Genomic DNA, 11,036 nt, shown 5'->3' with positions numbered 1-11,036 from the left:
TTCTTCTTTACAAATTCAACCCAGGTGTATCTCGAGTATTTATCAACCAGTACCAACATGTACTTCTCTCCAGAGAGACTTTGAGTTAATATTGGCCCACAGAGATCTATATGTACCATGTCCAAGGGCTTGGTGTAGGAGGTTTCTAACTTGATTTTATGTGAGGCCCGTCTTTGCTTTCCCATCTCACAGGCCGAGCATAGATGATCTTTTTCAAATTTAAGATCCAGAATTCCTTTGACCAGCTTCTGTGTGGCTAGTTTTCGTAGTGCATCAAAGTTCAGATGAGAGAACCTTTGATGCCATAGCCAATTTTCATCACTCTTATGAGAAACAAGACAGAGGGTGTCTTGATCCGTAGAGGATTCAAAATCTAGAAGATAAAGATTCCTTCTCTTTTTTGCATTAATGATTGTTTTACCGGGCGTTGTTTAGATGATGCAGAAACCTTTGCGAAACCTGACTTCAAGACCTTTGTCGCAGAACTGGCTTATGCTTAGTAGGTTGTGCTTTAAACCTTCAACATAAGCCACTTTGCTGATGGAGATGTTTACTTTGATGAGAGTGCCATATCTCTTGATTGTACCCTTCCTGTTGTCCCCAAATGTCACAGAACCTCCAAATTTTTCGATGAAGGAGGTCAGCTGACTTTTGTCACCAGTCATGTGCCTGGAGCAACCTGAATCCATGTACCATGGTTGCACATGCTGGTCCTACAAGAAAAATTAAGGGGTTTTAGGTACCCATTTCTTAATGGGTCCACATTTGTTAGTAGGAGATACCAGTCTCTTTTCATCACCTTTAGCCTTTGAAGGCTTGGGTTTATTAGTATTTCCCTTGCCCTTGGATTTGGGCTTTTTCATTGGTTTTAACTTTGTAGCGATAAACGTGTTGGGAGAATATGCAACGATGGGTCAACATGTGATCCCTCAGGTTTTGTAAAAGGGCTAAACATTGACAATTATTATATTTTGAGCATGAATATCTAACATTCTTTTTATTCGTTGAAAAGAATGAAGTAAATGCAGGGAATGAAGATCTTGTCCTAGTATTAGTTGTTTTTACAAACTTCCTATCTAGTGTGGATTTTTTATTTGTAGTCTTGGTCCTTACTTCTTTCCTCCTGAGGAAGGGCTGCTTTTCTTCAACTGTATGAGAGGAAAAGTGATGGTTAATATTCCCAGAGGTAGGTCGGTCACTTCTGTTTTTGCTCACGAGTAAACCTAATGAACTTAGAAGATGTACTAGGGCCTTGTGCGTTATCGTTAGCAGTTTTGATATTACTCAGTTTTCCATTTCCTTTGTCTGAAGATTTCATCGATGTAGGAATAACTGTTTTCATTAAGGGTTTGGAGTTTTGAGGCTTCTTATTCTCAATGATCTTTGGTGATTCACATATTATCTCTTCTTCAGATTCGGAATCGAGAAAGTCTCTTGTGGATTTCTCAAAATCAAAGTTAGGATGGATGTTCGTGGGAGGTGTGGGTTCAGAGGATGCTTCAGAGTGATCTTTTTGATGTTCCAACGATTCTGATTTGTATGAACTTTCGGTTTTACTCGAATGGTTCATTGACTCATCAGCTGATGGTTTCTTATTAGGATTCTCTTTTTCATCAACAGTACTTGCTGATGAAGTGGAATTGACACCCACAGACTCTGGTTTTACCATAGGGTTTCCATCGGTCTCTGATTTGAAGGTGTCATTCCTTTCATCAGAGTTCTTACATGTACTGCTCTCGTACACCATGTTTTCAAAATCCTGTCTTAAGACAACAGTTTTTCCATCGACTTTAACTCTTTTAAAATTTGCTTTTGGTTTTCGGAAAAAGTCGGGTTTTTGAATGCATCCAAGTTTGAAAGTGGATTCAAGGTGGATTTTTTGGTTCGATGAAGGAGTCCAATTCGTTGAATCCAATCCCTGGAGTGTCCGTTTGACCATTTAACTTTTCGTAAACATCTTGGGCATCTTTGTACTTCTTCATCAGAAGTTCATTGGTTTGAAGCTTCTGGTGAAGAATCTCCCTTTCCTTTTGAAAGAAATCTTTAAGAGCAACTGAATTTAGTCTCTCTGCCTCGGATTCTTTTAGGGCCTTAGTTTTCTTTTCTAAGTCCTTAGATATTCGTTTGTTTAGTTCCAGAAGTTTTTCTTCCTTTGTTTTCTTAAGAGTGTCGATGCGAGTCTTTTCTTTCATCAGATCAGCTTTTTCTTCGGTTAGAAGATCAGTTTCTCTTTTGTAGAAACTAACTTCTTTTTCCGCTTTAAGTATTTCAGATTTTTCAAAGCTTAATTTTTCTTTTAACTTTAAAAAGTCCTCTGAAAGCTTTATTACCGTTAACTCTAGCTCAGATGGAGCGGAGTTGGTGTTATTGGATGTAGACTTACATACCTGATCATCGGTGTAAGAGGCAGATTTTGCATTGGACGTGGCCATCAGACAGATGAGTGCTTTGCCTTCTTCATCGGATGAAGAATCAGACACCCAGTTTTCTTTCTCAGCCATTAGGCTTCGCTCTCTAGGATTGTACTTATATTTATTCTTGTAATAGTCAGCATCCTTTACCAGTCGTCCTATGCATTCTTTGGAAAAATGACCGATTTTTCCACACCTGAAGCAAAAGAGGTCATTTTTCCTTCCATCTTTGTCCTCTTTCTTTTCTTCTCTTCTTTCTTCTCTCTCTTCTCTTCCATCTCTTCTGTCTTCCCTCTGTTGGAATTTAGATGGCTTCCTTTCATAGGATGGCTGGTACCTCTCCCTCTTGAACCCTCTTCGTTCATAGAGTTTCTTGATGAACTTTTTCTGGAACTGTTTTGTAATCAAGGCCAGAGATTTGGCAAAGGCTTTGATATCATCATCTGATTCAGATGTTTCATCTTCAGATTCTGATTCCACCACCAGTGCTTTCTTTCCTTTCTTCTTGTGGTCTCTAGTGGAGGTCCTTGAAACTTCCTTTTCTTCAGCTGCTAGAGCCAGGGGTCCGCCGATGGACACCTTTTTTTCAAGATGTCGTTCTCTTGTGCAGCAAGCGTTCTGTATACGTCATGGAGTGACTAGCCGTCTAAGTCCTGATTTGCTTGAAGGGACATCGATAGCTGTGTCCATTCATCGTCGAGACTTTTAAGGAATAAAACATTGTTTTCTTCCTTTGTTCTAGAGATATTGTTTCGACGACATTGATTAATCAATGTGCTGAAATGATCATATGTCTTTTGAATTGATTCATCAGGAAGAGCCTTGAGTTGGTGTATTCGTTGAGACATTGAGCTCTACGATTCTTCTTCGTTTTTGCCCCTCCTTCCAGTTGGCTTGCCAACTCATCCCATAGTTCCTTGGCTGTGGAACATGCATCAAGGGATTGGAAGATTTCATTGGGTATGGCCATAATTATCAGTCTTTTTGGCCTTTTTGTCGGTCTCAACCCGCTCTATGTCGTCTTCATCCCAATTTTTCTCATCCTTGGGCATGTAGTAGGCAGGAATTTCTGCTGTGGTATTTGTTCCTGGAACTCTTGGAACAAGAGTCTGTGGAACATAGGRACCCTCCATGACAGATCGCAGAAGATTTATGTCCATCCCTTCCAGAAAATTCACCATTCGTATCCTCCATTGTGGGTACTCTTCTCTTTGAAGAGTTGGAGGTTTGGTGAGGGAAACAACACTATAGGCAGAGTTCCAATTGGCCATTGGAGATTTTTAGAAGAGAGAAAATTTACGTTTTTGGTGAAGATATTTTGTGAAAGACGTGAATTGAGATATTTTAGATGATCGTTTGATTGGAAAAACAATCAATTGGCTCTGATACCAATTGTTGATCCCAGATCTCTCAATAACACTAATAATCAAGTTAAGAATAACCAAATTATAGTGTTTTAATGAAAAAAATGATGACCACTCAAGAACAACATATGAACATTCTAAGAACAATCTTGAGGGCAAATAATTTCACTTTATTCGATATCAAAAAGTAAAATTGACGTTGTTTACAATAGGCCTAATCTCTATTTACACTAGTGATAAGAAGATAACTATCTAGTAAAACTATCCAGCCAATCTTCTAGGAAAGATAATGTTTATCTAAGAATGGATAAACTGTAAACCAAGATAAACTTGAAATCCAGCTGTTTAAGTGTTATCTCCAGCTGTCTTTCATGGGATGTTGATTTTACCTTATCTTCATTTCTATATCCCATGCCTCTGGTTGAACTGCTGAAGAAAACTCTAAGTGTTGTTGACCAGAGGGGTGATGAAGATGCTCTTTCCATCGCATCTCTGGTCGATTCATCGACCCTCTGGTTGTTCTCCAGACTTGGTCAATTCTTCCTTAATGTCTTCATCGGTCTTCTGGTTCTTCATCACTTATTGTTCTTCATTACTTTTACACTTATGAATTATGGGGTCTAACAAAACCTCATTATTGGTGGCCCGGGTTGAAAAGGGACATAGTTAAATATGTAGAATAGTGTCTGACATGTCAACAGGTTAAGATTGAACATCAGAAGCCGTATGGAAGCCTTTAATCTTTAGAGATACCTGTATGGAATTGGGATCACATTATAATGGATTTCGTCATGAAATTGTCTCGAACTCAGAAGGGGTATGACGCGATTTGGGTAATTGTTGATCGTCTGTCTAAATCTGCGCATTTTTTTTGCCAATAAGAGAGAAGTACTCTCTAGAAAAGCTAGCACAAATTTATATCAAAGAAATAGTGACCAGGCACGGTGTTCCATTATTTATTATTTCTGATAGAGATAATCGGTTTACTTCAAAGTTTTGGGAAGGGTTGCAGAAATCTTTGGGGTCTGAAATCCGACTAAGTACAGCTTATCATTCGCAAACTGATGGGCAGAGTGAAAGAACTATCCAGACTCTTGAAGATATGTTGAGAAGTTGTATTATTGACTTCGGGGGATCGTGCAAAGATCAATTGCCATTGATAGAGTTTGCATATAACAACAGTTACCATTCCAGCATCCAAGCGGCACCGTATGAAGTATTGTATGGACGTAAATGTCGAACGCCGTTGTGTTGGAACGAGGTGGGTGAAAGACAGCTGACAGGTCCTGAGATTGTCCAAGAAACTTCTTAAAAGATTGAACAGATCCGTGAAAGAATTAAAACAGCACAAGATCACCGAAAAAGTTATGCGGATAATCGTCGAAAGCCGATTGAGTTTTGTGTAGGTGATTTTGTGATGTTGAATGGTTTACCGTGGAAGGGTGTCATCAGATTCAGAAAGAAGGGTAAGCTCAGTCCAAGGTATGTTGGGCCAATCAGAATATGTAAGCGAATTGGGCCAGTGGCATATCAGTTAGAGCTACCAGAAGAACTAAATCTGATTCATAACACTTTCCATGTATCGAATCTGCGAAAATGTTTAGCCGATCCAAGTCTAGCTATACCGATGCTAGAGGTTAAATTAGACAGTAAGCTAAACTTTATGGAAACACCAGAAGCTGTAATTGACCAAAAAATCAGGGTATTGAGAAACAAAGAGATCAGTCTGGTTAAAGTTCAGTGGAAGTTTCACAAAGGACCAGAAGCGACTTGGGAATTGGAGTCCAAAATGAGATCAGAGTACCCACGGCTCTTTGATTAAAGAAATTCCAGGATGAAATTCTTTTGAGGGGTGAATGATGTGATAACCGGATCCTGGTTGTCACCTGAGGTAATGAATACGTGATTATTTGTTATATATGATTATATGACAGCATGATAAATTGATATATTTGATCATGCTAGTATATGAAATTATGTGCATAATGTTGATGCATGTATGAGGTTATGTGTAATTGTGGGTGCATATGTATGCATGATATATATATATATATATATATATATATATATATATACCCACATGCATGATATATAGATGCATGGGTATGTGAGGTTAAGCACATGCATGTGAGGAGGTTGTGCTAGCCGACCTTTCTTATTTTATAAAGGTATAAAAGGAGGGTTTGACCTCTATTATATCCCCTTGCTATTTTCAAAAATTTGAGCGATTTAAAAGAGAGAAAGAAGTTGTCCGGATTTCTTATTTTGCATTGCAAGAAGATTGATTTCAAAAGAATTTTAAGGTGAGTAGTTTATATTGTTAATTGATTGTAGAACTTTACTCTTGTTTTAAAAGTTAAGTCTTTGGAGTGTTGTCCAGATTAGTCTTAAACCGACCAAGAGTCAGGCGATTTAGCCATAAACCGGGCAAGGGTTGGGCGATTTAAGCCCTAAACCGGATAACGCATGAGCGATTTACAAATAAACCGCTTGGTGAGTGTTGTCCGGATTAGACTTAAACCGGTTAAGAGTCAAGCAATTTAGTCTTAAACCGGACAAGAGTTGAGCGATTTATAAATATTGAGTTTATGTTAAATATTTTGAACGGAGAAGTATGAATACGACCATGTGTTGACCGGATTATTTTAAATCGTACAGGCCTTGGGCGATGAGTTGTCCGGATTTGTTATCCGGACAAAAGTATTGAAATTGTTTTAAGTGTTAAATCGGACAGGCCTTGGACGATGTGTTGTCCGGATTTGGTAAATCGGCCAAGACTTGACCAGAGATGAAATCCGGCCAAGTCTATGTTCACCGGATTTGCATTAGGATTTGTTTATAGTTTATATATATATATATATATATATATATATATATATATATATAATTGTTTTTATATACATAAAATGGGAATTTTGATAAAAATGGTTTTGAACTGATAATTCCATTGACTGCTGTCTAAATGGAATTGTTTTGTGAAATGTTTTGATGATGAAATAAGGGTGGCATATTAAGGAGAGGTGTACATTTGGATACAAGGGTGGCAATTGTATGTGTGTGATATATATAATATAACTCTTAATATCATATCCCTTAAGACTACTCTGGTTTGGAATCTTTATTTCTTTGTGATTTAAAGATTTAAGATCAGGATTCTTATTGGAAATCATAGTCTGAATGTTATAGAGAAGGGGATAACAGGTTTGGCCTGAAGCTTTGTATAAACCTTGCTTGAATAGAAAAAGGTTTAAAAGTGGCACTATGTTAATTTGGTTAATATAAACCTGTTTAGAGTTGATGTATTAATTGCAAGCAAAGATTATTGGCCTGAAAGTTGAAAGGTATTAATATTGTGTTCTCACTTGTTCATATATTTGTTATATATATGAAAAGTTTTGGTGATTATCACTCTGCAATGTCATAAATAGGGTAACTCACTAAACCTTTCAGTCTAACCCTTGTTTTGTGATTTTAAATATGCATTGCAGGTGGTGCTGACGGTAAGGGAAAGGGAAAAATGTAAAATTTCCTTATATGTATATCTACCTGAAGATTTGGCTATGTTATGTATAGTTTTGTTAGTCGAACATAAAACAATACAAGATTTGTATTTTGAAAATTTCGACCATGTATTATGTATTGGTAATTCTTGTATTAAGGGACCTATGTGGTGTATAAATACGTATTTCTATGTATGAAGTATATGTTACATGCAATGTGTGGTATGAGGTGTTACAAAATCTATGTCCGGGCTTTAAAGAATACAGACACCAAATTAACACTAAGCACTTAGTCAGAATTTTTAAACAAATCCGGACAAAGAGTTAATCGGATATCAATCAATACGTATGAAGAATCAACCGGATTCACAAACAATACCATTAACAAGTCAAACAGACTCACACTATGATAACAAACAAGAATTCACTAAACGGACAGAATCCGGACAAGATTGTATCCAGATAAGAACAAATCCGATCACTACTACAACCGAGTACTTCAACCAAAAACACAAATTTTCTTGAAGATTCAACCAAAATGGATCAAAAACTCCAAAATTTATGAATTTTGAATATGAACAAACAGTTTTCAAAAACTCAAAAATTGCTTTAAATCTTCAAAAATATTGATCAATTCACGAAAAAATATGAACAACAATGATTCAGTACATAAAATCGCACACAATGATCAAGCTTTTAACAATCAAACAACAAGATATAAGGAATTTGTGATGAAATTGATGAAAAAATCGATGAATGCTCAAGAACAGTCTTACGAAGATCAAGAACAATCTGATCAGATTGCCAAAATATCCAGAATTTTGTGCAACAAAATCCTCGAAATTCATGCAAATCTTTTAACCAATTCGATGCAGTTGGCTCTGATACCAAATGTGATTCCCAAAATTGTTCAATCAATATTCATGATACTTCAAGAGCATACAAATGGCAAATCAAGAATATGAATCTTGAGAGAGAAAGTCAACAAGTCAACTCTTGTATATTATCTTCAAAGCACACTTCTTACAATCACTAATCCTAATTATGAACAATTAAGCATCCTCTCCTCACTAACTAAAGAATTACAAAGGCTATTATTCTTCAAAGCACACTCATTACAATCACTAATCTCTATTATCAACNCTATTATTCTTCAAAGCACACTCATTACAATCACTAATCTCTATTATCAACAATTAAGCATCCTCTCCTCACTAACTAAAGAATTACAAAGGCTAATCCTATTTATAGGACTAAACAATATGAAATTACTAGGAGAAATTTCAAAGTTGAATACAACAATTAAAATCAAAAACTCAAACCCAACATTTAGCAAAGACATGGAATCCAATTGGATAATCAAAATATAAGACCTACTTATTACTTCAACACATAATCCAATTGTCTTACTTTATAACCCAGAGTTAATGTAAATTTCTCACTCAACATGCCAAAGCTCCTCTAACCTTACCACCTAGAGCTTTTGGTACTACTGACCAGTACCGCTGTATCCAAGTGACACTATACTCAACCAGAGATTTTCTGGACCAAATAGAGCCTCTGGTCCAGAACGAACTTATCATAAATTTTAAAAGACAAACAAGCTAGAATCAGAATTCCTCTGGTTTTTTTGCTCTTTTATAAAGAATTTTGAGAAAAGATAAGTTTAAAAGACAAAATTAAAACATAGAGCTCGGGTACAAAAATTTTATACAATAAGAAATTACCTTCCATAAATATAGAGCTTCTGTATAATACATACAGAACTTCTGACTCATGAAATTTCCAGTATGTTTTAAAATCTTTTCACATAACCATAGGTTTTCAGGTTCTTTTTAAAATACAAAACAAAGCCTTTTTGTATCATCACATACGTGTTTAAAACTTCGATATAAAACTTTTTGGCAATCAAAGCCCCTGATGACAAACCATTTTCCCCTTCTTAATAACATCTAAATTATTATTTCTAAATAGAACAATATTTCTAATTCATCAAATCACAAAGAAATGTTGATTTAGAATTATTGTATCTAATTAGTGATAATAACAAGAACTATATTAACACCCACATCTGACATTGCCACCCTTATAACTATAGGTACACCTCTCCTTGATATGCCACCCTTATTCCTTCTTTAAAAATAGGGTTACCTGCCAGAATAGACAAAAGTCACCATGCCTGGAAATACCCATCACCCAGTTCCAAGCCAAAACAGACAAATGTCACCACGTCTGGGGGAACTATCTCCTAAAACAAGTTTCATTCCAGAACAGACTTGTGTCACCATATCTGGAAGAAACATTTCCCAAAATATAGTTTCTTACCAAAACACACTTACGTCACCACGCTTGGTAGAAACATTTCCCAAAATATAGTTTCTTACCAAAACAGACTTACGTCACCACGCTTGGTAGAAACATTATCTTTCTCACTTTAAAAGATATTAAATACCCCGTTTCACAATAACAAATCTAAACCCAAATAAATGTTTAATTGTGAAAATCAAATACATAAAATTCAAATTCAACAATTTAAAACTTGTACGGATAGTTTGTATCCGATCAGTCTTATCCGGCCAACACATGTCTGGACAGACTTGGACGGACTCCCTATCCGGACAATAATTTCCAATAACAAATATACCCTTATCTGGATGCATATTTTATCCGGACAACATAGTATCCGCACATAAAACTAACGCATGACATAATATCAGGCCAACATTTCATAATTTAATGAAATTGGATAGGTCCTAATCGGTCAATACTTATCCGATGACATGATTCTTATCGGTCAACTTAGTGACCGGGTAAAGGGTAAACCTTCTCCGGACACTACTATGCACGGACACAATTTCAATCAGCCGGACTCCCTTAATTCGGTCAACACGGTGTCCGGATACCTTCTAATCCGATCAACATTTTGACCAGTGAAGTATCTTAAATTGGACAAATAAGGTGTGCAAGAACTAATGCAGTATTTCAGTATCAAAATCTCAAAATTCAAAACTAGTATTCAAAACATATGTAAAGAATGTTTGAAAGCACTCACCTTATGCAAACTTCAAAATTTTGAAAGAAATAGCAAATACAAATCAAATTTTCAGCTTTCCAAATTAAGCAAGTAAATTCCACAGAATCACTCTCTCACTCAAATTTCTAGAAGAGGCAAGAAAACCTTGCCTTCACCCTTTTCTTCTCTCTTTATACCTTTCCACATTAGGAGATGCGGTTCGCATGTATAATATCACATGCATGCATATAATTATTGTTAGCTCTCATTTCATTAAATGTAAAAGTATGAAAAAAGTAATACTGCAAGTGTTGATAGAAGATGATCTGTCACAGAAGACCACAGAAGACCAACAGCGTACAAGTCTCAAGTGACAGAACCTCTATCGTGTCTCACAGAGGTTCTGGAAGATATCCTCTACGTCAATGTGCTTTCAAGTTATATCCAGCAGAGCCTCTGTGATGTCTCACAGACGGTCTGCAGCCTGTCTTCTGTGTAGATCATCTTTAGCTGTTTTACTTTGGTTTATTAGCTGCTCGTGCTTATCACGTGTTCTTGTCTGTAATCTATTTTAATCGAACGGCTTAGATTAATTTACTTTTAGGTCGTGTCAGAAAACAATTACTTGCTTGTATAAATAGCAGCGTAGATCCTTGTATTTCTGTGTGCTTCAGTATTGTAATTGTCAATATTTTCATTCTATTGAAAATCATTTGAAGCTCTCTCTTGTGTTCATCAATCTTCATCA

The sequence above is a fragment of the Cynara cardunculus genome, assembly GCF_001531365.2.
Source record: "Cynara cardunculus var. scolymus isolate 2C chromosome LG 17, CcrdV1, whole genome shotgun sequence".
NCBI lineage: Eukaryota > Viridiplantae > Streptophyta > Magnoliopsida > Asterales > Asteraceae > Cynara > Cynara cardunculus.
This window is presented reverse-complemented; position numbering follows the sequence as displayed.